General features: G+C 39.2%; 1 long non-coding RNA gene across 1 annotated transcript; it reads right to left on the bottom strand.

Moving 5' to 3' along the window:
* Positions 1–1,415: 1,415 nt before the first annotated feature.
* LOC126058061 (uncharacterized) lies at positions 1,416–10,176 on the bottom strand. Its single transcript, XR_007513072.1, has 3 exons — positions 10,072–10,176; positions 9,474–9,630; positions 1,416–4,374 (listed from the first exon to the last, which is right to left on the bottom strand). It is a non-coding gene; the product is annotated as an uncharacterized LOC126058061 (long non-coding RNA).
* Positions 10,177–14,748: the final 4,572 nt, after the last annotated feature.

The following is a 14,748-nucleotide window of genomic DNA, read 5'->3' on the forward strand; positions in this document are numbered from 1 at the left end:
ATTTTGATGTTCTGCCAAACATTAAAGCATGCAAATTTCCCTTCTTCTGCATTATGTATATTTCAGAAATGTTGATGACATGGGCTGTTTTGAAGGCTCTGCAAATATTTTTTTTTGGAAATGTTTGTTTCTGTAGTAATCTTAAGATGCTAGGAACTCATATGCTCATTTCAAAATACCTGAAAATATCATGGGTCGGTTAAACTTTAAAATTTTACTGTGAAACATTTATCCTGGTGGGCAGAGAACTACGTTGGAATCCTAAATTTGGCACTTTTAACTTGATTGAACTTAAAAACAGTTTTTTTTTTTTTTTAAATCTCTCTGAGCCTTACCGTTATCATTCATATATTTGTAAAAATAATACCTACTTTACACATTTTCTGGGAGGGTTAGATGAGGAAATGAATGACAAATACCTTTCACATTGTAAGCACTGCACGATGCTTATCTTAAAGAACTGCTGTTTAAAATAAAGGAGATAATGATGATAACCCCCATGCATCTGTCAGTTCATCATATTGTGGAGGCTTGTGTGTTGCTGTGATGCTGGAAACCATGCCACCGGTAATCAAACACCAGCAGGGTCACCGATGGCCCACAAATTTCAGCTGAGCTTCCAGGCTAAGATGGATTAGGAAGAAGGACCTGGGGTTCTACTTCTGGAAAGAATTAGCCTGTGAAAACCTCATGAATAGCAGTGGAACATAGTCTGATACAGTGCCAGAAGATGAGCCCCTCAGGTTGAAAGTCACTAAGAAGACAACTAGGGAAGTGCTGCCTCCTCAAAGTAGAGTTGACCTTAATGAAGCGGATGGAGTCAAGCTATCAGGACCTTCATCTGCTGATGTGGCATCACTCAAAATGAAAAGAAATAGCGGCAAACATCCATTAATAATCCAAACCTAGAATGTAAGAAGTATGAATCTAGGAAAATTGGAAGTTGTCAAAAATGAGATGGAATGCATAAACATCGATAACCTAGGCATTAGTGAGCTGAAATGGACTGGTATTGGCCATTTGGAATCAGACAATTATATGGTCTACTAAGCTGGGAATGACAACTTGAACAGGAATGCCATTGTGTTCATTGTCAAAAAGGACATTTCAAGATCTATCCTGCAGTGCAGTGCTGTCAGTGATAGGATAATAACCATAAGCCTACGAGGAAGACAAGTTAATACAGTTATTATTCAAATTTACCTGTTAAACACAAGGGCCAGAGATGAAGAAAGTGAAGATTTTTTACCAACTTCTGTAGTCTGAAATTGATTGAATATGCAGTCAGAATGCATTGATAACTACTGGTGATTGGAACACGAAAGTTAGAAATGAAGAAGGATTGGTAGCTGGAAAATATGACCTTAGTGATCGAAACGATGCCAGAGATCACATGATAGAATTTTGTAAGACCAAAGACTTCTTCATTGTAAATACTTCTTTTTCAACAACATATACATATGTACCTCACCAGATAGAATACACAGGAATCACATTGACTACATCTGTGGAAAGAGACGATAGAAAATTCAGTATCATCAATCAGAACAAGGCCAGGGGCAGACCGCAGGACAGAACATCAATTGCTCATATACAAGTGCAAGTTGAAACTGAAGAAAATTCCATGAGAACCAAAGTATAGTTGTGAGTATAACCCACCAGAATTTAGAGACCATCTGAAGAACAGATTTGATGCACTGAACACAAATGACCTAAGACCAGACAAGTTGTAGAATGACATCAAGGACATTATACATGAAGAAAACAAGAGGTCATTAAAAAGAGAGGAAAGAAAGAAAAGAACAAAACTGACGTCAGAAAAAACTCTGAAACTTGCTCCTGAAGGTCAAGTAGCAAGCTGAATGGAAGAACTGATGAAGTAAAAGAGCTGAACAGAAGATTTCAAAGAGTGGCTTGAGAAGACAAAGTAAAGTATCATAATGACATGTGCAAAGAGCTGGAGTTAGAAAACCAAATGGGAAGAACATGCTCGGCACTACTCAAGCTGAAAGAAATAAAAAATTCAAGTGTCCAGTTGAAATATTGAAGGATTCTAGAGGGAAAATATTAAATGGCACAGGAAGCATCAAAAGAAGATGAAAGGAGTCACTATACCAAAAAAGAAATGGCCAACCAACATTTAGGAGGTAGCATATGATCAGGACCTGATGGTACTGAAGGAAGAAGTTCAAGGTACACTGAAGGCATTGGCGAAAAACAAGTTTCCAGGAATGGATAGAATACCAATTGAGATGTTTCAACAAACAGATGCCGTGCTGGAAGTTCTCGCTCATCTATGCCAAGAAATTTGGAAAACAGCTACCTGCCCAACCAACTGGAAGAGACCCATACTTATGCCTATTCCAAAGAAAGGTGATCCAACAAAATGCAGAAATTATAGAACAATATCATTAATATCACACGCAAGTAAAATTTTGCTGAATATCATTCAAAAGCAGCTGCAGTAGTACATCGACAGGGAACTGCCACAAATTCAAGCTGGATTCAGTAGAGGATGTGGACCCAGGGCTGTCACTGCTGGTGTCGGATAGATCCTGGCTGAAAGCAGAGGATAACACAAAGATGTTTCCTGTGTTTTACTGACTATGCAAAGACATTTGACTGTGTGGATCATAACAAATGATGGATAACATTATGAAAAATGGGAATTCCAGAACACTTAATTATGCTCATGAGGAGCCTGAACACATATTAAGAGGCAGTAGGTTAAGCAGAACAAGGGGAGAGTAAGTGGTTTAAAGTCAGGAAAAGTGTGAGTCAGGATTGCATTCTTTCACAGTACTTATTCAATCTGAATGCTTAGCGAATTATTTGAGAAGCTGGACTATATGAAGAACGGGACACCAAGATTGGAGGAAGGCTAATTAACAACCTTCGTTATGCAGATGACACAACCTTGCTTGCTGAAAGTGAAGGGGATTTGAAGCACTTACTGATGAAGATCAAATTATGGATTGCATCTCAACATAAGGAAAAGAAAAATCCTCATAATTGGACTAATAAGGGAAACCCTGGTGGTGTAGTGGTTAAAAGCTATGGCTGCTAACCAAAAGGTTGGCAGTTCAAATCCACCAGGCACTCATTGGAAACTCTACGGGGCAGATATACTCTGTTCTATAGAGTCGTTATGAGTGGGAATTGACTGGACGTCAATGGGTTGGGTTTGGTTTTTGGCAACCAATAAGCAACATCATGATATATGGAGAAAAGATTGAAGTTGTCAAGAATTTCATTTTATTTGGATCCACAATCAACACCCATGGAAAAAGCAGTCAAGAAATCAAATGACAAATTGCATTGGGCAAATCTGCTGTAAAAGACTGCTTTAAAGTGTTGAAAAGCAAAGTTATCACCTTGAGGATTAAGATGCGCCTGACCCAAGCCATGGTGTTTTCAATTGCCTCATATGCATGGGAAAGCTGGGAGATGAATAAAGAAGACTGAAGAATTGATGCCTTTGAGTTGTGGTGTTGGAAAAGAATATTGAATATACCATGGACTGCCAAAAGCATGAACAAAGCAGCCAGAATGCTCCTTAGAATCAAGGATGGCGACACTTCCTCTCATGTACTTTGGACATGTTATCAGGAGGGATCAGTCCCTGGAAAAGGATATTGTGCTTGGTAAAAAGTTTGGTAAAGTAGAGGGACAGTGAAAAAGAGGAAGGCCCTCAACGAGATGGATAAACACAGTGGCTGCAACAATGGGCTCAAGCATAACAAGGATTGTGAGGATGGTGTAGTACTGGGCAGTGTTTTGTTCTGTTGTACATAGGGTTGCTATGAGTCAGAACCAACTTTATAGCACCTAACAAGAACAACAACAATGATGGTAAAGTATCTGTACACTGTATTTAACAAATGTTAAGTACTCTCTTCCCTAGACACTGTCTTACTTTATGGTAGCACATTGGACTTTAAATTTTCATGTATTAACCCATGTTTTTATGGGTGCATGCCATGTTGATATTCATTGTCTTAATCTGGGTTATCTAAAGGAGCAAAACCAGTGATATATATGTGTGTGTGTGTGTGTGTGTGTGTATACATATGTATGTATGTATAGGAGCCATGGTGGCACAATGTTTAAGAGCTTGGCTGCTAACCAAATGTTGGCAGTTTGAATCCACCAGCTGCTCTTTGGAAACCGTATGGGGCAGTTCCTTTCTGTCCTATAGGGTCACCATGAGTCGGAATGGCTCACACAGTTGCTGGGGCTGGCAAGTTCCAAATCCATAGATCAAGGAGCAGGCTGGAGATCTCTACTGTCTCACAAGATTGCGGGGGTTGGTGAATCCAAGTTCTGAAGGCCAGGCTGCAGGCTGGAAACTTCTGCAGACTTGTGTCCCAGAAACTGCAAGTCAGGCAACCAGAAAAGTTCAGGGTCTAGAGAGAGCAAGTTTTGCCAGAATATCCATTTACATACTGAAGGTAGAAGACATCCTCAAGAAAACTCCCTTAAATGATTGGTTGATCACATTAGATCACAACATGGAAAGTAATTACGTTGCCTTACATTATGGAAAAATAACCAATCCAGTGCCTGCCAAATCATAGAATCATAGTCTACCCAAGTTGATACTTAACATTAACCATCACATTCACCATTGCTACAGCCATTCATTCCTTAATTTATTCATGTATCCATTCAAAAAAATGCCTATTGTTAGTACTAGGTTCTAAGCACAATGCTAGGCGTGGGAGTTTCGTGTGCAGAGGGAAGTTAGATACGATCCTTGCTGTACAAGAGATTCATTGATGTATGTGATAAAGGCATGGAAAATCAGAGAAGAGGCACAAAAGAAGGAATGATTAGTTTTACCTTGGCAGGGGGTGTTTAAGAAATTTTTCATAGAAAAGGTCATAATGGAGTTGAGCTGTAAAAGATGAGTAGATGTTCTCTAGATAACAAAAAGAAGGAAGAGGATTTCAGAAAAATGTAACAGCTTGATAAATGAATCAGAGATATAAAATGCCCTAATGTACCCAAGAAACTTTAATGTTAGTATGACTGGAATGGAAGGCAGAAGGGGAGCATACATGCAGTGAGGCTGGGAAGGTAGCACAGCGTAGATCACAGAAGATCCAGCACACTGGTCTAAGAAGATTGTGGCTTACCTCTTAGGCATGGGGAGTGTGTAAACTCACAGTGAGTGTCACAAGCAGATTAGTTTGTCAGAAAATCTCATTCGTTACCAACTAATAGATGGATTTGGTGTGTGTGTCTGTTAGGGGTAAGTCTTGATATACAGAGAGCAGTCTGGTGAAAGTTGCCATGGTTCATGAGCAAGATGAGGAGACCCTGGCTTAGAACATTTGGAGAGGGCATAGGTGTAGGTTAAGGAGTTTGTTTTTGACTCAGAATTCACAAGACATGGTCTCCATGAGTTAAGGAAATGAGAAGAGAAGTTAAGATAATATTCTGCTAAAGGTGCATGCTTGGTACTATTCATTAAGAGGAAACCCAGAATGTTTGGGGGAAAGGCCATCAGTTCAGTTTTGGACTAGTTTAGATTATGGTTCCTGAGTGATCCAGGTGTGATGTCTGGTTGCAAATTGGATGTGTGAGTCTGAGATATGTTTTCGGATATATGTTTAGGGGTTATCAGCCATAGATTTGTATCCTATGGTCCAGGATGGGCATGGTGAGGGAGTGCAGAAGCAATCCCACACACACACACAAAAAAAGACTGAGAAAGAATTGTCAGAGAAGCCTGAGGAGAGTCAGTGCAGCCAAGCGTAGGAAGAGATTCAAGAAGCAGCACAGTGGTTTCACATGATGAGAATTAAGAACTCCACTGGCTGATTTTTTTTAAATGAAATTGTCCCTGCCCTACAGCCCATAGTTAGGAGGCTTCCAATCACCAACACCTCTTATCTCTGTATCAAAATTTTTAAACTTTGGCCCTGTTTCTTCTTTTCTACTCTGATCCTCATCTATAAAGTAGATACTTCCTTATCTATAAAATAGATACGAGGTTGTTGTGAGAAGATAGAGCTAACAAATGTGAAAGAATCTTGGGAGACAAGAAATTTCAGGAGACCCAAGAAAGTGAAACCCCAACACTGGATGCGTTCAAGCTCAGGCTAAATGACCACTTAATAGAATCTAAATAGTGAAGTTCATGGGATCACCTGCTTTATTTCAAACTTAATTAAACACTCAGGAGAACAGATTGCATGGTAAGGTCTTTAACTTTCCATAATCCATGATCTTTTGGATGTTAAAATGCCAGTCTTGTGGGAGTGAACTTTAGGAAGATCTACCAGGTATGTGACTTGATGGGAAGATGGACAATGAGTCTCAGTGTGAGTAATAACACTCCAAGGGGAATATTATTCAAAGAGTGTTAGAGCATTCTGGGTCCTGAGTATTGAGCCAATAAAAAGTAGGAGCCTTGTTATCAGTGGGATCCATTCCCTAAGTATATCCATCTATTATGTTGCCTTGGAACTGGGCAATTCCTATCAACTCTGAGATTATATAATTCAACGAGCCCTAGTAACTCACTGTTCCCAGCTTGAACTTGATCTTCTCCCTCTATTCTTTAGACTGACAATTTTTGACATGTATAAGGCACCAAGCATAGGACACATCTTAAAAGAAATTAGAACTCATTTACTAGACATAAAGTAAGTGCAACTAAATTTAAATGAAAGGCAGAATATATTAAGTGCATAACAGAGACATAAATAAAGCCATGTGTATTTCAAAGACAGAAACTCTCACTTTGTGTTGGATAGATTTATGAGGTTGGTATCATTAATTAAAAGACGAGTAAGATTTCCAAAGGTAGAGTGGAAGGAGTAAGATTTCTAAACAGAAGGAAACAGCTTGAAGAAAGGTGCCAAGGTATAATTCAGTGAACAGGGAGTCATCCAGTTTAGCTAGATGTTAGAGAATTCTTGGTTTAAAGTTGGTTGGAGCCAATCTCAGAGGTTAGGCTGAGTCTTGCCTAACTACTAAACTAAATTAAAAATGTTACTAGTATAGTACCAAAAATGACAAAGAGAAACCAGATAACTGGGAGCTCCTAAAAATCAAACACCTATGCTCATCTAAAGACTTCACCAAAAGAGTAAAAAGACCACCTACAGACTGGGAAAGAATTTTCAGCTATGACATCTCCGACCAGTGCCTGATCTCTAAAATCTATATGATTCTGTCAAAACTCAACCACAAAAAGACAAACAACCCAATCAAGAAGTAGGCAAAGGATATGAACACACACTTCACTAAAGAAGATATTCAGGCAGCTAACAGATACATGAGAAAATGCTCTCGATCATTAGCCATAAGAGAAATGCAAATTAAAACTACGATGAGATTCCATCTCACTCCAACAAGGCTGGCATTAATCCAAAACACACAAAATAATAAATGTTGGAGAGGCTGCAGAGAGATTGGAACCCTTATACACTGCTGGTGGGAATGTAAAATGGTACAACCACTTTGGAAATCTATCTGGCGTTTTCTTAAAAAGTTAGAAACAGAACTACCATACAACCCAGAAATCCCACTCCTAGGAATATACCCTAGAGAAATAAGAGCCTTCACACAAACAGATATATGCACACCCATGTTTATTGTAGCTCTGTTTACAATAGCAAAAAGCTGGAAGCAACCAAGGTGTCCATCAACGGACGAATGGCTAAATAAATTGTGGTATGTTCACACAAGGGAATACTACGCATCGATAAAGAATAGTGACGATTCTATGAAGCATCTCATAACATGGAGGAACCTGGAGGGCATTATGCTGAGCGAAATTAGTCAGAGGCAAAAGGACAAATATTGTATAAGACCACTATTATAAGATCTTGAGAAATAGTATAAACTGAGAAGAACACATACTTCTGTGGTTACGAGGAGGGGAGGGAGGGAGGGTGGGAGAGGGTTTTTTACTGATTAATTAATAGATAAGAACTGCTTTAGGTGAAGGTAAAGACAATACTCAATACATGGAAGGTCAGCTCAACTGGACTGGACCAAAAGCAAAGAAGTTTCCAGGATAAAATGAATGCTTCAAAGGTCAGCAGAGCAAGGGCGGGGGTTTGGGGACCATGGTTTAAGGGGACTTCTAAGTCAATTGGCAAAATAATTCTATTATGAAAACATTCTGCATCCCACTTTGAAATGTGGCATCTGGGGTCTTAAATGCTAACAAGCGGCCATCTAAGATGCATCAATTGGTCTCAACCCACCTGGAGCAAAGGAGAATGAAGAACACCAAGGCCACACGACAACTAAGAGCCCAAGAGACAGAAAGGGCCACATGAACCAGAGACCTACATCATCCTGAGACCAGAAGAACTAGTTGGTGCCTGGCCACAATCGATGACTGCCTTAACAGGGAGCACAACAGAGGACCCCTGAGGGAGCAGGAGATCAGTGGGATGCAGACCCCAAATTCGCATAAAAAGATCATACTTAATGGTCTGACTGAGACTAGAGGAATCCTGGCAGTCATGGTCCCCAAACCTTCTGTCGGCCCAGGACAGGAACCATTCCCGAAGACAACTCATCAGACATGGAAGGGACTGGACAGTGGGTAGGTGAGAGATGCTGATGAAGAGTGAGCTGATTATATCAAGTGGTCACTTGAGACTGTGTTGGCATCTCCTGTCTGGAGGGGGGATGGGAGGATAGAGAGAGTTGGAAGCTGGCAAAATTGTCACGAAAGGAGAGACTGGAAGGGCTGACTCATTAGGGGGAGAGCAAGTGGGAGTACGGAGTAAGGTGTATATAAACTTATATGTGACAGTCTGACTTGATTTGTAAACGTTCACTTGAAGCTCAATAAAAGCTAATAAAAAAAAAAAAAATGTTACCAGTAGAGTATTTTTGCTACAACTGCCCAAGGATAAAGGAAAAGTCGGTATGCTAAAGTTTATGTTTTGATATGGAAATTCCCAAATGTGAAATACTGGAAAGGATGTAGCTAGTGAATAGCTGAGTGAATACCTTGGGAGTTACAATAAATCCAACACCCATTATCTTATAAGGACAACTGGTGGCTCTTGTGGTGCTATCCTGTGTTGATACCTTCAAATTCAGGGATTTTTGGTTTTATTGATTTGTACGTGTGGGCATTTTATGCTTTTGTATAGCTCCTTTTTATTTTTAGCTTTGAAAATAGATCCTTTTCCCCACGGCTAAGTTATTATTATTATTTTAATTTTTAGGAAGATCATGGGAAGATTATTTGGCTCCTTTTTGATTAAAGAATGAACAAATGAAGGTATTTGGTCATTTCGAAGTCAGTCATATGGATTTCGGGATTCCACTTCAACAGCTAACTTAGAAATCATTACTCCTGTCCATAATAGTAAGAAAAACTGAACAAATTGAAAATCAAGCTTGAGGTATTCGGAGAAATGGAATCACAGGACATACTGTCACAGCAAAATCTAGAGAGACAGATGCATCTAAGACAGCTGAGATTTGCTTACCTGGAGCAGAAATCACAGAAACCAGGCTTCAATGCAACAAGAGTGAACAATGCCTGAGGGAGCTGCAACAAGACTCAGGCTCTCTCTCTCCGAGGAAGCCCTAGATCAACAGGACAGCAAGGGCACTAAAGGAATCTGAAGTCCCTGGCACCTACAGCTATAAAAAAAAAAAAAAAAAAACGTTAAATGCAAAGCCCAGCTCCTAAAGAGGTTAACATAAAATCTCACACTAAAGGAGTATTCTCTCAATTCCTATTACCCAACACATTGTCTAGCTTTCAACAAAATATTACGAGGCATGCTAAAAGGCAAGAGAAAACAGTCTGAAAAGACAAAGCAAGCATCAGAACCAGACTCAAATAAGACACAGATATTGGAATTATCAGACTAACACAGGCATGCTTGGCTGCTATTTGACATCATTAGTCTTTTCTGCAGCTTTTTTGCACCACAAACCCTGACTCATATCTCAAGCCTTAATACTTACAAAGCAAGACTCTCTTAAAAGCCAGAAGTATCTGAACTAGTATGTACTCATAATGGCATCACAGAAACCAGGTTAAGAAAAAAAAAAAAAAAATGCAGAGAAATTACACACCTGCTTCTCTGTAGAACAGTTGTCACTTAAAAAAAAAAAAAAAAAAAAGCCAAAAATCTCTCAAGATAAGGCAAATGAAAGTTCTATAGTATTATCTTGTAGGGCTTGCTGTTCTCAGCTTTTTCCTTAAATGTTGGTGGGGAGGTAGACGGTGTGACGTAGAGGGGAAAGGGAAGGAAATGATGCATTTGGCATGTTGCAAAGTTAAGATGTGTCATCACTTTCAATGGTTTAGAAACTTGAAATAAATATAGTTATCAACACATAGGAAAGGGTTTATATTTAATATTGTTTCCTCTGGAAATCTTTAGGTTTTCCAGCCTAGATTTGCCCTACTGCTCCGTTGCTTTTGGTTCACTCTGATTTATTGCTGAGCTCATGAATCATATTCCTCTCCTTCTAGTATATGGGGGAAAAGGTCTTTTCCATGTATTTCAACTCTATGTCAGTGGCTGAGTGTGACACAATGGATGATAACCTCAGCGACAGGCCATAAGCCTGAGACTAAAGAAACTGATGTACGAAGTACAATGACAGGAATTCAAGTTAGTATGTAACAGAGTTTTTATTTCCCCAGAGGCAGCCACAGGGAAGACAAGGGAAATACACTGACGTTATCAGTGATGTATTTATAACATTTGGTACTCCCACCCTCAGCTCTATTGTTGAAGTGCCATTGTTATTTCCATAAAAATCACAGTAGGTAGTTTCAAGTATACACAAATGATTTATTTCCACACTTACAAGGGTGAGAAGTGATTCTTTAAAACAAGGATTTACTTGAGAAAAATTTCAAACAAGTCCTATGTGATTATTTATAGGGTGGAGAATGCAGTCTAAGACCTTCTTAAAAATTTTAACCTAAACATGTTTAACTCGAGCACGTTTATGCTGAAAGGGAAAGACAGTTGAGAAAAAGAAAGGTTAAAGATGCAGTAGCCGAGTATACATGCTAGATGTGGTGGGGTCCCTAAAGGCAAAACGGTATGGGATCTAAAGTATATTGAAGAATATCACCTTGAACAGAAGGAGAGACTCCTTTTCCATGAAGACAGAAGTATGGGGAGAGAAGTGGAAACAGATGCCAGTAAGTTTATAGGTGATGACAAAGGAAATTGAGGGAAGTGTCACCTATTCATCTTTATTTTCTCAGGCAATACCATTTTATGAGTGTAAGGGGGTGTGGTTTAGTTGTTGTCGTTAGGTACCGCTGAGTCAGTTCCCACTCATAGCAACTCTATGTACAATAGAACAAAACACTGCCTGGTCCTGCGGCATCCTCACAATCATTACTATGTTGAGCCCGTTGTTAGAAACCACTGTGTCGGTCCGTCTCATAGAGGGTCTTCCTCTTTTTCATGACCCTCAACATAGCCAAGCATGATATCCTTTTCCAGGGATTGGTCCCTCCTGATAACATGTCCAAAGTATGTGAGACGAAGTCTCACCATCCTCACTTCTAAGGAGCATTTTGGCTGTACTTCCTCCAAGACAGATTTGTTCATTCTTCTGGCAGTCCATGTTAATTCAATATTCTTTGCCTACGCCATAATTCAAAGACATCAATTCCTCTTCAGCCTTCCTTATTCATTGTCCCACTTTTGCATGCATATGAGGTGATTGAAAATACCATAGCTTGGGTCAGTCACACCTTAGCCTTCAAAGTGACATCATTGTTTTTTAACAACTTTAAAGAGGTCTTTTGAAGCAGATTTGTCCAACACAATACGTTGTTTGATTTCTTGACTGGTGCTTCCATGGGTGTTGATTGAGGAGCCAAGTAAAATGAAATCCTTGACAACTTCAACCTTTTCTCCATTTATCATGATGTTGCTTATTGGTCTACTTGTTAGAATTTTTGTTTTCTTTATGTTGAGGTAAAATTCATACTGATGTCTTTGGTCTTCATCAGCAAATGCTCAAATCCTCTTTGCTTTCAGAAAACAAGATTGTGTCATCTGCGTTTTGTAGGTTGTTAATGAATCTTCCTCCAATCTTGATGCTACATATTCTTCATATAGTCTAGCTTCTTGGATTGTTTGTTCAGCATACAGATTGAATCAATATGGTGAAAGGATACAACCCTGATTCACACGTTTTCCAATTTGAAACCCCTTGCTATCCTCTTGTTCTGTTTGAATGATTGCCTCTTGGCCCGTGTGCAGGTTTTACATGAGCACGATTAAGTGAGGCTTAGTAGGAAGCTTCAATAAAGGTTAAAGTTAGGCATAGCTGGAGGGGGAATGTGAAAAGAAGCTGAATAGGAACTTGTAGACTAGCACTTGAGGGCCAGTGGATGTGAGATGATAAGTGTCTGTACACACTTTAGGCATGGTTGTTCTGTTTTTTCAGTAGTGTTAAGCAGCCCTCTGTTGCACTGACGCAGAGTTGGGATTTTGGGAAAGAAGTTGAATGTGAAAGAGTATCTCAGTGATGCCCTAGCAGAACACTGCAGGGAATTAAACCAGGAGAGAGTTGGTTGGGAGAAAATGAGGTGCTTGGAAGCTAAAGAGGTAGAAGAGTAACTGTGAAAGGAATGAGACAGAGTTTGTTTGGCACATGTCAAAGACTAGATTCTGGAAAAATCAACATTAATTCCTGGGCTGGGAAAAGAATTTGTAGTCAAAGAGGTAAGGGGAGAATAAGAAGAGTAGTGACAAGAATGCCAAAGAAAGAATTTACAAAGGAAAGGGGCTAAGAAGTGTTTATTAAATGACACATAGAAATAACTCCAGAACTACATCAAGATTATTACAGCAGCCTAGATACGTAGATAGCACAAATAGATTTCAAGGTGGTCCATAAATTTCTCTAGATTTTTGTCTGAGTAGCCCAGTCCTCAAGAAAAGCAAGAAGAGTGGTAAAACCCAGATGCAAAAAGCTAACTTAACTCAGTGGAAATTTAAGTACTACAATATTTAGTGATTTCAGAGTAAAAGTACTCTGGGTGGAAAAAAAACTTTCACTGGTGACAGAGATTTTCTATTAGATAATGCGATTGTGTTTTCAAGTAGAAGTGCATTTTTATCCTTAATCTCATGATGCCCTAGACAGGAGATTTTGTTTATCCCATCAAGGGGCCCTTGTATGGATGTGTATATTCTTATGGTACACCCTCTCTACCTCTGATTTTCATGGATGTGCTGTAGAGGCCTTGGCCCCAGGCAAGTTTTGTTCCTTTGAGGTTAACACAGGCAGAGCTTTATGGAAAGCATTTTACAAGGGACAATGGCCCCAGAGTAAATTCTTAGGACTCAATAGGCTTATCACATTCTAGGCAGCCTTACTCCTCAGCGGGGAAAAGTATTTCAAAAAGACACTGGATTCTTAACTGTAAGAGGAAGAAAGAACAGTCATTTCATATTTCTTAACATCTTTATCATTTTGATGTTTATCCTTACAGGGATACTTAGAAACAACCAAAAAATTGGCCACTATTTCTAAATAACACCTCAAAAGGGTAGAGTTAATAAAGCTTGGTTTGGATTTAATGCCAAAAACTAGTCTTGAGGAAGGAGAGAACTCTTATCAGGTCCTTTCTTTTTAATTATTCAAATAACAAATTCCTGAGTAATTGACACTATTATGTTGGTCGAATTAAGTAAATGCCATGTAGAACTATTAAGATAAAGTACATGTAATATACACACACACACTTTTATAATCTATTTATTTCAAATATTCAAAACAAAAGCAATTATTCAGGGAAATGAATTGATCTTAAAAGAGTGGTTTTGTTGTAGTTAGTTGCTATCAAGTTGGCACTGACTCATGATGCCTTTATAACAGAACAAAACATTGCTCGGTCCTGTGCCATCCTCATGATCATTGGTATGTTTAAGTTCATTGTTGCGGCCACTGTGTATTATGAGTGCTTTTCAACCTAGAGGGCTCATCTTCTAGCACCACGTCAGACAATGTTCCATTGTGATCCATAGGGTTTTTAGTGGCTAATTTTTGGAAATAGATTATCAGACCTTTCTTAGTTAGTTTTAGTCTGGAAGTTCAGCTGAAACCTGTCTACCAGGGGTGATTCTGCTGGTATTTGAAATACCTGCAGCATAGCTTCCAGCACCACAGCAGTATGTAAGCCACCACAGCAGCACAAACTGACAGATGAGTGGTGCTAGGATGCAATAAATGGGAAGAATAGTCCACCTGCAGCAGGATGTCCATTTTGGGAGAGTGAGGAGACTGAACTTTCTAGCATTTGTTGAGTTAGAGGGGCATAAAATGAATACTGTGACAAAATAATAAATGTTGGAGAGGTTGTGGAGAGACTAGAACACTTATACACTGCTGGTGGGAATGTAAAATGGTACAACCACTTTGGAAATCATTTTGATGCTTCCTTAGAAAGCTAGAAATAGAACCACCATATGATTCAGCAACCCCACTCCTTGGACTATATCCTAGAGAAATAAGAGCCTTCATGTGAGCAGATATATGCACAGCCATGTTCATTGCAGCACTGTTTACAATAACAAAAAGATGGAAGCAACCAAGGTACCCATCAGTGGATGAATGGATGAATAAATTATGGTATATTCACAAAATGGAATACTACACAATAATAAAGAACAATGATGAATCCGTGAAACGTCTCATAACATGGCGGAATCTGGAAGGCATTATGCTGAGTGAAATTAGTCAGTTGCAAAAGGACAAATATTGTAT

Source organism: Elephas maximus, chromosome 14 (assembly GCF_024166365.1).
Source record: "Elephas maximus indicus isolate mEleMax1 chromosome 14, mEleMax1 primary haplotype, whole genome shotgun sequence".
Taxonomy (NCBI): Eukaryota; Metazoa; Chordata; class Mammalia; order Proboscidea; family Elephantidae; genus Elephas; species Elephas maximus.